This window comes from Monodelphis domestica, chromosome 8 (assembly GCF_027887165.1).
Source record: "Monodelphis domestica isolate mMonDom1 chromosome 8, mMonDom1.pri, whole genome shotgun sequence".
Lineage (NCBI taxonomy): Eukaryota > Metazoa > Chordata > Mammalia > Didelphimorphia > Didelphidae > Monodelphis > Monodelphis domestica.
The window spans coordinates 83,090,459-83,107,960 of NC_077234.1; the positions used below are offsets into that span (position 1 = coordinate 83,090,459).

Here is a 17,502-nt window from a genome sequence, read left to right on the forward strand (position 1 = left end):
TTCCCCCCTTTCATGTATTTTTAAATGTTTCATTGCCAATCCCTTGTTTCTTTTCTTCTTTTTTTCTAGTGTCACTATTCCCCCTAATCCATCCATCTCTCTTACCCTCCTCTCACTCCATTATTTACAGTCCTCCCCTTATAGCAAATGAATATAGTCAAAATAAACAGATCTACACATTGGCCATGCCTAACAAAGTTTGTGCCTCTTCTCTATCAGCTTTCTGCCAAAAAGTAGGTTGTGGCTGATCATAGTATCCAGTGTTCTAAGTTCTTTTGTCTTTCACAGTTGTGGGGGGTTTTCTTTTATGATGCTATATCCAATGTATCATTTGTTCCCCTGGTCCTCTGCCTTCACCTTCCCAGTTGATTTTCTCATTCAAAAAGAATAAGGGACAGAGAGAGATGTCACATGAAGATAGTAACTGAAACAAGAGGCAAGTCTGTTTCTCACTTTCACTGGTTACCATCCAAAATAAGGACCTATCCTAAAACATTCCACTTATAACTTTTCATCTGGTTGACAAAAACAAGCCAATTACCCTGCATAGATCAGAAATGTATGGGCATCACACTACTAGTATATTGTCAAAGACTAGAAATTATGGATCAAGGGGCTACTAGATGGCTCAGTGGATAGAAAGTCAGACCCGGAGGCAAGAGGGATAAGAAGGGAGGAAGGGAAGGAGGGAAGGAAAATTATTGATCCTTTTAGACTCATAGACATACATAAGAAACCTGATTCATCAATATGAGAAATTCCTGGTACTCGAACAAATGACCACCAAAAATGCTGAAACCAATCCCTTACTTAATAATTAGGACCATGCTATGTATAGAGAAAAGGTTGTTTCAAAAGAAAATTGCCATAAAAATCATCTCACTGCAAAAGTATAGATGCAGTCTTAAGACTCTGGCTCTTATTTCGCTGAGGAGGAATACAGATCATTTACTTATGTAAAAGGTAATCTAATTAGGCAACATCAGTTTATGTTCACTATTTTATGCCTCTGTATAGCTGCATATTCTCTATATGTGATCCTATTAGATAATCAGTATTTTAGTGATAAGTTATAAAGAATAATCCCAAATATTGATCAAATAATTATGAAAATCAATATCAGAACTATATTAAGAGAAAATCCTTTGAAATGTCTTTGCAAAATACCTTTGCCAGGGAGAGTTGGCATGTTTTTAGCGTCTTGGAATATATCCAACTTCTAAAGACAACAGCATCTCTTTTGGCATTGAAACCAATGGAATAATTGACTTACTCTATTGAGACAAGGAGACAACATAATTCCCCCTTCATAAGAACATAAGAAAACAACCTGACTTTCTGGAAGAAAGAAACCTCCTCAAAAGGGTACTTTGGGTTTTCCCCTTCTGAAGAAACATTCAGTTAACCACCTCCCTTTGGCTGGGAGGAGGGGGGGCGGGGAAGGGAAGAGTTTGTATAATATATTTTTAATATAAACTATAAAAGGTTTGGGCAGTTCAAATCTCAGGTCTTCTGACCAGCCTGGGTTGGTCTGACCCTAAACCCTGATATTTTGTCATTTATAACTTTCCACAATAAAATGCCATTATGGCTTAGATAATTGCTTCCCAGCAGTATTTACTTTTCTCTTAACAGTTATCCGTTGCTATATGCCAAAATGAACACCAGAGGTAAACCAATATTAAACTTAGGCAAACTAGTATTTAAAATTTGGAGATTAAATAAAATAACAATGTCTTTTGATACTATAAAGGGGATAGGGAGATGAGTAATAAAGCTCTTTGGATCTTTGTGAAGGCTGTCATAGAATGGAAAGAAGTCTTGATAAGTATATTTCTGCCTACATATTGTTCATCAGTTCTATCAGGCTCAAGAAACCATTGAGGTTGCCCCCAGGAAAGATTCTGGGTTGCAACAAATAATAATTAAAAATTAAAAAGTTGCCCTCTCCTCAATTCCAAATGATAACTCAATGACACCTTTTGATTATAAGATTTGTTCCAATACTAAATCAACCACAGAGACGACAGATATATGGAGAGCCTTTAAAATCCCAATTCTAATCCCAGATTCCCTAATTAAACAAAGACAAATAGAAAAGTAAAGTACACACACTTGAACAGAAAATAGACAAATTTAAGTGTCACACAGAATTTCCAGCTACTCTGGATGATGTTGTTGCTGCTTGTTTCAATGTCTCTAGTCAGCACATCCTTCCTTCTCTCAAAACCACAGCTAAAATTATCATCAACATGAAGCCAAACAGGTCCATGATTTAGGCACTTGGCTTGATTCACCTCGTTATGTCAAAGAACATCTGGGAAGAGAGAATTCTAGGCAGCCACTGCCTCGATTTTTTTTCCCTCTTCCTTGGGATTATGTTAAGGAAATGAGTGACAGCATAGCAGATATGAACACCATCCAAAGTGGGAAACAGGCAAGGATTAGCAAAAGGAATGTTTTACTAAATTTTGTCCCTATTCAAATATAACTTAAATCCTCTTTCCTCACCATCCTATTGACTATTCATCATGTTTCTGGTCAAAAATCTTAACCTTTCCGTGTACAATAGTCTAGTAAGCTCTTTAAATCTTCTCTGTAACAGCTACATACTGTGGCATCTCCTTCTCATCTGTTAATTGTTTCCAGTAACTAGAGATACAAAAAAAAAAATTCAAATTGCTATTCCTGAAAGTTCTGGGGATTAGGCAAAATGTTAAAAAGCAAAATGAGATCCTGGCTATTTCAGATTAGATGTATAATAATCCTTGCAGCCTCCTTTAAAGAGAATAAATGAGGGGGCAGCTGAGTGGCTCAGTGGATTGAACGCCAGACCCAGAGACAGGAGCTCCTAGGTTCAAATCTGACCTCAGAGACTTCCCAGCTGTGTGACCCTGGGCAAGTCACTTGACCCCCCTTGCCTAGCCCTTACCACTCTTCTGCCTTATAATCAATACCCAGTATTGGCATATTATTATAATATATATGTGTATATATATATTTATTTATATATTATCTGACTTTCTAGGAATTATTCAGATAAAGCGAAGCATTTGGAAGAGAAGAAAACATTGGAGCAATCCAAATATTTTCAACCTCAACATCCCAGTGTTTACAGAATTGAATTTGAACCAAAGTTACATACAACGCCCTCCACTTATTAATGATACATAAAACAAAGTCTCCTTTAATTCATATGGTGGGAGTTCAATAAATTAATACTCTGAAGAGTAACATTTCTGAACAAAGTCAGTCTAAGTTAAGGTATGGGGGAACTCTTTGATCTCACTGAGCATAGGACCACTGGAGATGCAATGGTAAGTGGTGTGCTAGGAAAATGGAAAACAGGACACAGTGGTCCCTAAAAGAAAATTGTAAATGATTTTGAGATTCTCAAAGTTGTATGACATCTTTTCTGACATCAAAATAATTAATACGTTATTATTGTTAATTTTCCAGTCTCTTGTGGTTGAAGAACATTTAAATGGAAGTACAGACTTCATAATTAGTTATATACCTGGGTTAACAAAGAAAAGCATGACACTGTACAAAAACAACCCAAATCTTTTTTACTATAAGTGATATCAAACTAAAAAGATGGTACTTCACAGGATTCTATGTAAAAAAAATTTGAAGACATAATCAAACTGTACCAACAGACATGAAAGCTTGAGCTTTGAGAATCATAAAATGTTAACTCTAGGAGGGACCAAGACAACCCAAGAAAATAGCCTAATTTTATGAAAAATAAATAATCAATAAGTTGTGGAGAGTGAATGAGATAGAATATTATTAAACTATAAAAAATGAGGTGGCAAATAAATGCAGAGAGACATGGAAAAACTTGTAAGAACTATAAAGAGTGAAGTATAATCAGAAGAAAAATTTATCCTATAATATCAATATTATAAAAATGAACAATTTAAAAACTATTATGATTAAAAATGAAATTAATAGAAACAAAAAACAATATATGACAAGTCTGTTTAAAGACAAACAACTTTGAAAGTTGCAAGATCTATGGTCAATACAAAGACTGACCATTTTCGGGAAGAATGATGATAAACATACTAGTTACTTCTTCACAAAGGGATGATGGATTTTTGATGAATAATCAAACATATGTGTGTGTGTATGTGTGTAGTCATTGAGGGAACATGCTGATTGAATATTTATTACAATGAAATTTTCTTTCCTTTTCCAATAGAGTGAATATGGGATTGAAAATAAATTTCTGTTCATTTGAAAAACAATTTAAATTACAGGGATTAGGAGGTGCTACAAATGTGTCGTGTTGCATGTTTTTTTCAGATGAGACTACTGTATATTATTGGTTTGTTTAATTGTTTTATTTTGCTACAAGAGGCTTCTCATGAAATCATAATAATCTGGAAATATTTGGAATGTTAAAAAACAAAACATGTCAATACAACTTTTAAAAAATAATGTAAATTGGCTTCTGTATAATGGAAAGGGAACAAATATTTATGAAATGACTACCACACTTTATAATCTCTTAATCCTCACAACAAACCCAGTGAAGCAGGTACTATGATTCCCTTTTACACTGAGGCAACTGAAGCAGTCAGAGATGAAGTGGTTTACCTAGGGCAACACAGCTAGGAAATGTCTGAGAATAGATTTGAACTCAGGTATCCCTGACTACAGGGGCAGAGAGCTAACTCAGTAGATGGAGTGCTGGGTCTGGAATCAGAGACACCTGAGTTCAAATCTGGTCTCAGACACTTAATAGCTGTGTGACACTTGGCAAATCACTGAGATGAATAGTTTCCTCATCCATAAAATGAGCTGAAGAAGGAAAAGGCAAACCACTCCAGTGTCTTTGCCAAGAAAACCCCAAACAGGATCTTGAAGAATCAGACAATACTGAACAACATTCCTGACTAAAGACCCAATATTCTGTACCTCTATACCATGCACAAATATATATTTATTTATAAACATAACATAATATTTTTCATTATTATTTTCATAAGATTGATTATTATATATTATATAACTATAACATGTTCATATATTATTACATTTATATATTTTATAAGCAGAATAAATGATTGTGGAAGAGTTACCTCAATCTCAAAACATTATAGAAATTCCCCAATTGATAAGTGGTCAAAAGAAATGAACAGACAGTGTCTGGATAAAGAATACAATGCTATATACAACTATGTGAAATTTTTCTTTAAATCATAATTGATTAGAGAAATGCAACTCAAAACAACTCAGATATCATCTCACCCCTATCAGATTAGCTAAAATGATAAAAAGATAAAATGGCAAATATTGGAGGGGATGTGGAAAAAATAGGGACACTAATATGTGGTTGACAGAACTGTGACCTGATTGAAACATTTTGGAGAGAAATCTGGAATTCAAATAGTTATAAAACTACATATACCTTTTCACCCAGTAATAACATTATAAGGTTTATTTCCTGAGGTGATCAAGGAAAAAGGAAAAGAAACTATGTTCTAATATATAGTAGCAATTTTTGTGGTGTCAAAGAACTGGAAATTGAAGGGATCCCCATCAACTGGAGATGGTTGAACAAGTTGTGGTATATGATTGCAATGGAATACTATGGTGCCATAAGAAATGATGAACAGGATGGTCACAAAAAAAAAAAACTGAAAAGACTTCTATGAAGTGATGCAATGTGATGCGAACAGAACCAGGAGAAACACTGTACACAGGAAGAACAATAATGTGTGATGATCAATTGTGAATGGTTTAACTATTATCAACAAGGCAAGAATCCAGGACATCTACAAGGGGCTCATGAGGGGAAAAGATATCCATCACCATAGAAGAAACAGATAAGATCGAAACATAATATTCTCCACATTATTTTTGACATGAATTTTTCTTTAGTGTGAGCAATATGTCTCTTATTTCAGATGACAAACAAGGAAATATGCATGATAATATATGTTCAACCTATATAGTATTATCTGCCTTTTTGGGGAGGGACAAATGGAGGGAGATGAAAAATGTAGATTTTTAGACATAGCTAGCTAATGTGAGAATTTGTTTGTCTTCGATAAACATATTTATTATAATTTATCATATATTTAAAACAAATATATGTATTATTATATTTCATATCATTACATATAAAAATAAATATCTATGCTTTAAAAATCATAGAAGTCTAATTATTACTGGAATCTCAAAGAAAGGGAAAGTATTTCCATGCATAAATTGCTGAACTCCATTCATAATGAAGTCAAATAAATTATGATCCATACCATGGAGAAAAAATATATTATATTTTCAACTAGATAATCTACAATATAGTTAATACTAAAAATTAAAAGTAAAATAATTATATATAAATATTACTTAGAATTAAATTATCTTTATGCAAAGGAATAATAAACATTTAATAGTGAAAAATAAAAGAAAATAGATCACAGAGAGTTTAAATGACTTGCCAAGGTTACCACACAGTATCACATTTTGAATCTGGGTCTTTTGCTTGCAAATCCACTGTGTTTTCCACTACTCTATAGTTTTCTCTCATAAGTGAAATATTTATGGGAGTGCTAAGAAACAATACTCCTGGTAGGAAATGGAAAGCACAGGGTGTTTCAACTGCCATGTTGTTTCTATTCAATTGTCTTCAGTTGTATATGACTCTTCATGACCCCATTTGTAGTTTTCTTGGCAAAGATACTGGATTGGTTTGCCACTTCTTTCTCCAGTTCATTTTCTAGATGAGGAAATTTTTCATATTAGAGATAAGGGACTTGTCCATGTTCACAAAGCAAGTAAGTTGTCTGAGGCCAAATTTGAATTCAGGAAGATGAGTCTTCCTAATTCCAGGCCTGACACTCTATCCACTGAGCCACCTAGCTAACCCAATCAACTGACATGATGGACTCTATATGTCAATGTTAGAAAGGATTAGCTTTTTAAATTGTTAGTGCATTTTTGTCAGCCTACAATTATGTAATTAGAGAGTTTCCGTGCCCATGAAAAAATAATACACAGTCTTGCATAGAATTGATGTCAAGTGTAATAGAGAATGCATATTTTTAGATATGATATATATTCTTACTTAGCTTAATATGTTTAAGCAAATATATGCAAGGTGGATTCATCACTTAATTTCTCACGCACCATTTCAAAACTATTTATCATGGTCTGTGATTGATTAAATTTAGTCTTCTTTTTTGGATTGCATTCCCAAAAGAAGAACTATTACAAGGTACAGGCTATGTGTAATGTTTAATTTCTTTGATTTGCATCACAATTAAAACAAATGTATTCAGTATTAATCACATCTGAATTGAAACTACTATTAGAGGAGTGATTCTGATTATGTTTTAGTCCTTCAGATAAAAGACAAAGATAACTAAACAATTAGAAGAAAGGGAATCTATTATAGACATAGTGGGTTAAAAAAAAAATAGGAGACAACCATTGAGTTCAGGCACAAGGCTATCCTTGCACAGAATTGACCAAAACCCAGGAATCAGGATCATTGGAAAGAAAGCAATTATATAATATAATCTAGAATACGAAAGGGGGCAATAAATCTTAGAGCAGATGTTTTTAACCTAAAAGTTATGGACTTGTTAAAGATATCTTTAAAATTGTATTTCAGTATAATTGGTTTCCTTTGTAATACTATGTATTTCATTGTATGAATTTTAAAATGTTATTCTGAGAAGAAATCTACAGATTTCTCCCAGACTACTAAAGATGTCTATGACATCTGGATGCATAAAATGTTTAAGGGACTCCTGAATTCGATCATGGACTATTAGAGATGGAATGAATCTCAGCAATATTGTAGTCCAACCCAACTGAAACCCAGAAAGCTCAGTGATCTTACTGAAGGTCACACAGCTAGCAAGAAGCAGAGCCAGAATTTAAGTCCCAAAGTAGCCATTTCTCTACTACACCACCACTTTCATTTTGCTTTAGAATCCTCAAAAAACATATTTTGCACTCCTGCACAACTGCAGCACATATCCTAGAAATGCCACATCTACCCAAGATGGCTGTCCTAGTGATAGAGGGGGGAAAACACCTGTACTTTAAAACACTTCAAGGCTTACCAAGAATTTTCCTCCCAACAGTTATGTGAAGTAGGTAGCTCCAGGGTTTTTGATATGAGCAAAAGGGACTTAATCAAGATCAGAATTAGGAAGCATTAAAGCCTTGGTTCAAAGTCAAGTATTCTGGCTCCGAATCCAGCTTGCTTTGTATTACATCAAAACAGGAGAGAAAGGGAAACATACTTTTGCTCTGTAAAGTATAATTGAGGGGATAGTTTCAGAAAGGAAGACTTAAATGAACTGATGCTGAATGAGGTAAACATACCCAGGAAAACTACTTACACAATAACAACATTATAGAATAACTCGATGACAAATCGGCATTGTAAAGGACTGATGATGAAACATGCTATGACATCTCCTGTCAGATGATGGATTTGGGGATTAAGACATTTTGGGATGTGAATAATGTAGGAAATTTGTTTTGCTCAACTATGCATATTTGCTACCAGAATTTTTCCCCTTTCATTGGGGTTGAGGAAAGTGAGAGGAAGAAAAAGAGATTTTTTATTAAGAAAAAAAAATTTAAGTAAAGAGAATAATGTCTAAAAAAGAGGAGGCAAAATAACATTCATGTTTTTTTAGATTATTTGAAATTTTTTCCCATGGAATTTTAGCTAAACAATGGCAAAAGAAAAAGGCTAGGATGCTCCTCAAGGTCAGCCTAAAGACTATCTACATCATGATGGAATAACCATGGATCCAAATCTTTAAATTCTTAACTTCAGAAATTTGTTTTGTCAATTGTCCTAGGAATTCTTTGGTTCTGAACACTTGAGTTACATAACTTATTTAAAAGAACTCAATTATGAGCTATAATATCCATTTATTTATATCTCTCCAATGATTCAGATTCTCATATACATCAACCAGAGAACCTGCATCTATCAACTATCAAAGCATCTACGAAACCAATAGCCAATAGGAGGGCCCTTAGAAGCAGGAAATTTTAATGTTGGAAGTTACTTCAATGGCTGTGTTTCCATCCCTACCCAAAAACAATTCCCACTACAATATATTTGATCAAACCTTGACTTGGAAACCTCCAGTGAGAGGAAACCTGCTTACAAAGGCTGTTTCTGGTTTACTATTCAATTTTGATTTTATCCATTAGGGCTTTGGGATTTTTGCAGAGCTTTATTTTTTTTAAATCACTATTTAGCATCGAACATCCCTTCCAATTGTATATCTATATATGTTTGAATGCCAGTAATAATACAGTTCTTTATTTAATGGTTGCAATTCCTCTCTGTTGCCCTCTTAATTAACCTTACTTTGATGAGTTTTCTATGACGTATCTAATCCCACCAGTAGCATATTAGCATGAAAAAGAGTCTTTAATCGTTTTTTTAACAAGGAAAGGCTCCAACGGGAGAGGGCAGGATCTGAAGTAACAGTCACACCAAGACAAAATGCATCAACAAAACCCTATCTTCTCCTATTTAATCATACATTATCTCAGCAAATTTTCTCATAATAGAGCTACTTCAATATTCTATTCAAGATTTCGGGGTCTGATAGTTTCCTAACTACCCCATTAGCATTGGAGGCACCACCATCTTTCAGTCACACAGACTCACAACCTTGTTGTCAACCTCCCAAACCTCATATCCAATCTGTTGTCATCAAGGTAGAATTGGCATATTTCATATGTGCACTCTGTTCCCTTCTGACACTTCTACCATCCAGCTGCAGGTCCTCTGCACCTCACAACTGGACTATAACAACCTTCCTGCTAGTCTCTCTGTCTCAAATATTTCCCCATTCAAATCCATCCTCAACTTGGCTCTCAAAGTGACCTTCCCAAAGTATGAATCTGACCATGTAAATCCCTCATTCAATGAACTCCACTATTTCCCTATAACTTCCATAATCAAACCAAATTCTTTTTGACTTTGGAAGCCTTGTATAACCTGGACCCTTCCCACCTTTCCCAATGTTCTTATACCTTGCTTCTTTGAACTCTTATGATCCAGTGACTCCAACCTCCCCCACAAGGCAGTCCATCTATCCACTTGGTACAGGCAGTTCTCCATGCTTGGAATTATCTCCCTCCTCATATCTGATTCCTAGCTTCTCTGGTTTCCTTCAAATCCCAGATAACAGCCAATATTTTATAGGAAACCTTTTCTAATTGTCTTTAATATTACTGCTTTCCCTCTGAGATTATTTCCAATTTATCCTGTATGTATTTTATATATACATAGCTCTTTGAAAGTTATCCTCTTTCCTGCACATCCCACCATTAGATTGAGCATCTTGAAGGGAGGGTCTGTTTTCCTTTCTTGGTCCTCCCATACTTAATATAGTGCCTAGAACATTCTAGATGCTTAATAAATGCTTACTGACTATCAAACAACATAATAGTCCATTAGATCCAAATGCCTTTTATATCTTTTTTCTAAATCAGTGAAAAAAAGCCCCATGCCAAGAATAAATTCCTAGGAAACTCTACTAGGGACTTTCAGTCAACTGAAATGAACATTAATGACTATTTTGTTTAATCTGGCCATTATACTAGAGTTCCAAATCCATTTTGCTGTATTTTTGTGTAACCCATAACTCTACATCTTTTCCACAAGAATAGCATGAGAGACTTTGTCAAATGTTTTTCTAAAATCTAGATAGACTCTTTCTGTGCTGTAGCATTCCCCTGACCTGCAAGTCTGGTAACCCTGTTGGAAAAAGAAATGAGATCAGCTTAGCATGACCTCTCCTTCATGAAACCATTCTGACTCTGTGATCACTGCTTCCTTTTCTATATATTTACCAATGACCCCTTTAATAATAGACTGTACAATTTTCTATGAATCAAAGTCGAGCTGTCAGACCTAGAGTCTACAAATACCATTCCCTTTTTTAAAACTGTCTGAAAAATAAAGGTGTTTGCCTTTCTCTAGTACTGTAGAATTTCTCCTATTCTCCATGATCTTTCAAAGAGGACTAACAATAATTGCCTCTTCTCTTAGTCGGCCCTTTCAGGTGGATGGAATGGATGGAATAAGAACAAGAGCTGTTGGACGGTCTTGTGTAATATTTTATCCAGTTTGTGATTGAGCTTTATAAATTATACCTGGACAGCACACATTTCTAATTGCTACTCATACCCACCAGATTCTAAGCCTTGGACAATATTACTTACTTCTTTCCTCTTTTTTTTCAAATCCTCATTCATGTTATCTCAGACAGTAGGCAATTAGACTACTATTTATTTTATCTTCGTTACATTCTGAGAACGACATAAATAAAGCCTTTGAAAGAGGAATGGATTTGAAATGCAAAGTCTCAGTTTTGTAAATTTAAACCCAACCTTGACTGTTTATTAGCTATATAACCTTAAAACATAATCTGTTTCATTAAAATAAGAAAAATGTTTGCAATACCTGAATCATGGGGCTATGATAAAAGCACTTTGTAGATTGTAAAGAACTATCTAAATATAAGCTATTAATATTATTTTTATTTCCTTCTGCTCAATGAAATTGTCACATATCCTCATCCCTTGATAAAGATACCTTATTGATCTCAGCAAATTCAATAATAGCATGTTTATAAATAATTTTATAGCATGGTTCTTCTCCTCTTTTTAACCTCATCTCCAGATCCAGGAAGTACATATTTTCAGTCTCTTGTGTCCCTTTGCATTGATTATAGTCAGAACTTAATCATTCTAAGCCCATCTCAAATGCTTAGAAGGATAAGTTACTATCATTCTAATTGTAAAAATCAGACACGTAATACAAATCTTCTGAATGCAGGATTACTTATTAGGCATTGTAAAAGTGTGTAGGTGTGCAGGAGAAAGGGAACCAAATACAAAAGAAATAATAGATCCTATGCAAGCCCATCATTTTGATTATAGTTTGACATTTCAAGACAAGATTCGAGATTTTCCTTCTTTGTTGAAGAAGGCAAAGATATTTTAAATCCCAATCATCACTTCATCTGTTCAAAAATAAGCTCTACAAACCTCATCAGGTTCATTATATATCCTGATTCCTACACTTTCTTGGTTTATTTCCAAACTCAATACCTTTCATTCTTAAATTTTACTGAATTTTAATGAATATTTCAAAGAAAAGGAAAAGTGACTTTGGGACAAAAAAAAACACCAACTACTTATTCTTTAAAAAAAAATAAGAGGAAAATAAATGTGGTTCAACTTTTGTAAGTCAATTGTCTGATGAGTTCAATATTCATAAGGTATGATTTGGGGAACAAGGAAAGACTATTTTGCAGAAAAAAAAATCTCTAATTTAGTTCCTGTAATTGCTCCTTCTTTGGGGTTAAGACAGTTAAAGAGAGAGGCTGATGTCAGTAAATATGACCCAAATAAATGAATGATTACCTCTATGGTCAAATACAAAGCATTCCACTTGGCACTGAAAGCCTTTCATGTCCTGGCCCTCATCTGCATTTCCAGGCTTGCCATACCTTACTCTTTGTGAATTCTACTGCCCTGTTTCTCACACACAATAATTCATTTCTCATACACAGCAGGTCATCTTCTGTCTTTGTGCTTTTAAATAAGCTGTTCCCTATAGCGAAGACAAACTCTGCCCCCCTTTGGCTGTTGGGGTTCCTAGTTTCCTTCAAAGCTCATTTCGAGCACTCTTTTTGGCAGACAACTTGTCCTAACACCCCCATTGTCTTGTATTCATTTTGTCTAGCAAATGTTCATGGTCCGTCTTGCATGGACCCCACACCGATACTCTTTCGGCTCGCTGGCTCCCCCTAATCTAGGCTCACTCTGCAGGCTCTTGCTCTCACAGGGTCACCGGCACATCGGTATGCTTAAGGCATTTCTTGGTAGTCTTGTTTTGGAGTTATCAGCTGCCCTGATGCCCCAGTAGATCTCCTAAACCCCATCTGATGTGATTCCACTTGTACAAAACTAGCTCCTCTCAAAGAAAACACCACTAAATCTTAAACTTGACAATTTACTTAATTAAGGCAAAAGTAATCGTGATCAATGCATTACAAATGCTCAGTAAAAGCAATGCAGGAATAATCAACAGATCACAGGCCATCCCACTCTCCAAACAATGCGCTCAGTGTCTGCGGGAAAGAGTGGGAGAATGGGCGCATACAGAAACCTGGCCGAGAAGCCCATGAATAAAGAAAACCGATAGTCTCCGGTACCTTGGAACTCTGCTCTGTAGACTTGATGCCGTTGGTCCCCTCAGGAATATCGCCGTCACACAAAGGTGTTTCTCTGCTAACTTCTTTCCCGACTATCCTCAACTCTCTCCTTCTGGGCAGATCTTCCCTTCTTATCTCAAACTGAGGAAGCACTATGACGTCAGCAAGTCTTTACTTCTCCTCAAAAGTTAGGCTAATTTGTTTTTCTTAAAAGGTACTGAAACCCTCTTTAAAACTTGGCTGGAGGAGGGGACTAAAGGTTCGGGTTATTGGCCTTATTTCTAGGTCACTGGAATACCAAAAATAATAATAATAATAAAAAGGCATGAGGTCCTTCGGCCTCTCTGATGCTTAGCTAGCGGACTGTGATGGGCAACTCAAGGGTGAGTCTTGCTCAGCTGAGTCAAGTCAGTGTGTATTCTCAGTGTGTATTCTTGCTTAATAGCTTTCTGCTGTGGCCAAGTAAATCTCCTTTTATTGACTTAATCTACGACTATCTCAATTCATTTGATTGTCAAACATAAACTGTAAGGGGACAAACCTGAGTCAGACTAACCTAGGATAAGCACTGAGAATCTCTTTTTAATTTGTGATCACTCTTAAAAGGGCACTGCTAATTGTATTAGCGACAAATTCCCTTTAAACTAGAGAACTGCGAAGCTTCTCGGGCTGGTTCCCACTAAGCCCAGGAACATCTTTACCCACAAGGATTCCGCATCTTCCAATAAATTATCAGCCAACCAATCCAACAGTAATTCAGCTGCAAACCCTGTTCCCCCTTTCTGCTTTTCCCTCTATAAAAAGACAGGGGAGAAGAGAAAAACAAACACCTCCTAGAGGCTTCCCCTCTCTTACAATGTAGCCCTAAAGGATAAATAGCTGCCTTCAAATGACCTTCAGCTCTAATCCAGCCAATCAGAAACTAGCAGATGGTGTCTCTCTCTTTCTCAGTTGAATCTCTTGTCCCTCAGATTTTCATACAGCTCCATCAGTTCTGGTTTTTCCTGTCCCTGTTGATTCTCCATTCTCCTCCTCAGTTTTTTACTTATCCTATTTCTTCTATCCTCTAACCATGTTCTTCACATTTTTCATGATTCAAATCCATGAATAAGCCAAAAAAAAAAAAAACCCTCAAAGCAACTTACAATGGCTCAATGCAGAGCCTCCTGTTCCTAGGTAACTCATTTTTCCCTTATGAAGTAAAAAAATAAATTCACAAACTTTTCTGTTGCTTATAAAACTGTTTTTAATCACACCATAGTCTCAGAAAAGATTTTGTTTTAACCCACAAACTCTAAAAACAGTTAAATGCAATTGAGAATAAGGGACCACAGAGCACTGTAGCTTCAGACATTTTATCTGTCCTCAAATTAGTCTTCTTAATATTATGTGCCTCTGAAAAGTGTTTCTTCATGTTTGAATCTTAAAAGATTTTTCTGTTCCTTTCAGTAACCAAAAATTTTTATATATGAAAGTGGCATCACCTTATAGAATTTAAATGGCAACTTAACACAAATTTTTCTATCTTCTATATTTGTGGCAACCAAACTGCTGAATAGGATTTTAAAAAAACACAAGGATTGTTATCGACTCTTACTAAATAGAAGTTGCTTTTCTGCTTCTTTCACCCACCAAACTATTTACTTATAAAAGGAGACATTATCTAGCATTCTTCTCAAAGTGTTTTTTTTCTTTCATAAAAATACCTTATTTCTTCCAATTTCACCAACCAAACTACTCACTCACATCCTTAAGGGGCAGCACATCATATTACATATCTTGAATAGACATATATTCAAATATTTCTCCCTCCAAGAGAATGAAAGTTCCTTGAATGCATAGACTTTTTCATTTTGGCACCTCAGCAGAGAGACAAATACATAGTAGATTTTTGGCACCCCAGCATAGAGAGAAATACATAGTAGATTTTTAATAAATGCTCATTGAGATTCATTATAGTCCTTGCCTGTCTTCAAATATTAGGTAAGCTTAAATAATTTAGCCCTATGAGAATGAATCACAGAGTCAGGAGAGTGATAGGGAGAAAAAGAGAAAGCAGGAATAGTCCTGAATATAGAGCCCTACAGCACCCTGAACAGGAAGAATTACATCCTGGAAACTGGAAGGAGGAGAAGACCTTGGAAAGGAAGAAACAGTGCCAAAATAGTAGGGGACCAAAGATAAAATTTGCCTACTTTACCACACTGACCACTACCCAGGCAGCAGTTTGTGTGTTAATGCTTTGAAATTGATCGTGGCATTTACTACTATTTCCTTAGGCCTATACTTGCCCGGAAACTACGTTTATGTTGTTACTAATGGTTTCATCAAAAAGTCATGTGGTGGTTCAAAAAGGAAAAAGAGAGACACAAAAGTTGTTGTAATAATGCCATACCCCTTTATCTTCTTAACTCTGGCACTTGAGCATATATTATCTTCAACTGATAAATTCAATCCTGTCCCGATTCTGAGATCAATTCTGGCCCTAGAAAGGGAGGAGACATAAGAAGCTTAATTGCCAGCAAAGGGGTTCATCACATCTTTGTGATGGCCTTGATACCCCAATTCCCCAGGAGCTATGTGTCTTGCCTTAAGCCCTGTCCTTAATGACTGAGTTTTGGACTCAAATTTAAATGCTACTTCTTCTAAGAAGTCTTCCCTGATTCTTCTGACTGGTAATAACTTTCCTTAGCAAACACTATATAAAACACTTTGTGTTTAACTCTCTGGCACATATTATATTGTGTATTAGTTACCTGCGATAGTGTTCTATCCCTTTCTAGACTATAAGCTTCCTGAGAGCATGGCAAGTTTCTTAGCTAAACTTTCTAACTCCCAAAAACCAAACACAGTGAAATACACATTCAGCATGTATTACACATATTTGTCATTATGTTATACCTTGTTCCTGAAGTTTCCTGACCATCCATCACAATGGTTAGGTTTCTGATATTAATTCCTGGCCTTCTCTGAAAACAATTATCTACCCACTTGGATCTCTTCATTTAGCCTGCTGATCAAGCTTTGGATGATTACCTGACCTCCCTCTACTGTGTTGGAAACATGAGATCACAGACTTTATTTTAAATTTTGTAACATATTTCGTTTTTCTGTCTTTTTTCCAAGCTTGGACTTAGAAAGTTCCTTTTGAAGAACTTCAAGAATGTAGCCCTAAATAATATAATAGGATATTTGTTAATTAAGAGTTACTCATTAAGCATTTATTAAGCATTTGCTATGTTATCAGACACCCTACATGATAGAGCCACAAAGTAAGCAAAAACCATTGTTTTCTTCAAGAAGCTCATATTCTAATGGGGGAGGCTACATATAGAATACTAGGTACATGCAAAAATGTATACAAAGTAGATGGAAAGTCATCTCAGAAAGAAAAGCACTAGTATCTTAGAGAAGGAAGGCAGGGAGAAGATGGAAAAATAGACCTGGGAAAAGCATCTATTCCTTGTAAGACTTGATTAAATGATGGAGAATACTGAAGCTACTATTTAATACTTGAGGAGAGCTGAAAGTTTAAATACTATTACCCATCATTCCTTCTTACCTTCCTATTTTCTTTCTATTCTTCCTTCCTTCTTTCTTTTGAATCTCTTATTCTTGTAGAGATCTAACTATTAAAAGTGATTAACAGCATCACAATCATCCAATTATGGTAGCCTTCCTTTTTCTTCTGGTCTTAGACTGTGGTATTTTAGAAGCACTGTTTAGAATCAAGTTTTTTAAGTTCTTGATAAGCAGAAAATTCACATTTAAAATTCACAAGTCTCTCTCTGTCTTTCTGTCTCTGTCTCTGTCTCTCTCTCTCTCCCTCCCTCCCTCTCCCTTTCATAAGGTAGAAATTGAGAAAGGAGAGTGGTGTTGCTAGGCAATTCAGAGCCATGGCTTATAGTTGACATTCCTTGAATTTAATCTTAACTAGTAAGAGGCTATCATGTTTTAGTTTTTAGCTGTTGAGCTTTAGGACATCTGAGAAAACTGGGTTGTTCAATCAATGAGTAAGTGCTTTTAGAATATTTTTTTCCTAAGATTGCCATGCTTAGAATAGTATGAGAGAACAGTGGCTTTGTTTGAGATGGCATAATAACCAACAAGAGTTAGGTTGAGTTTCATTGGTGTTGAAGTGGAAAAAGGAGGGGGAGAAAGGAAATTACTAAATAACGCAGTTGCAAATTGCAAAGCTTTATATACAAAGCCAACTTATCAAAGAAAATTTCAACCAGAACAACAAACGTGCTAAAAAGCACCTGAAGTCTAA

General features: G+C 35.4%; 2 long non-coding RNA genes across 2 annotated transcripts in view; both read right to left on the reverse strand.

The window, feature by feature from the left end:
• The window catches only part of LOC130455874 (uncharacterized), a 35,049-nt gene extending 20,680 nt beyond the window's left edge, over window positions 1-14,369 (reverse strand). The window contains exon 1 of the long non-coding RNA XR_008914073.1: window positions 13,230-14,369. This is a non-coding gene — a long non-coding RNA (uncharacterized LOC130455874). The remainder of the gene's footprint in view (window positions 1-13,229) is intronic.
• The window catches only part of LOC103106632 (uncharacterized), a 212,385-nt gene extending 195,351 nt beyond the window's left edge, over window positions 1-17,034 (reverse strand). Inside the window, exon 1 of the long non-coding RNA XR_008914074.1 lies at window positions 15,625-17,034. This is a non-coding gene — a long non-coding RNA (uncharacterized LOC103106632). The remainder of the gene's footprint in view (window positions 1-15,624) is intronic.
• Between the last annotated feature and the right edge of the window lie 468 nt (window positions 17,035-17,502).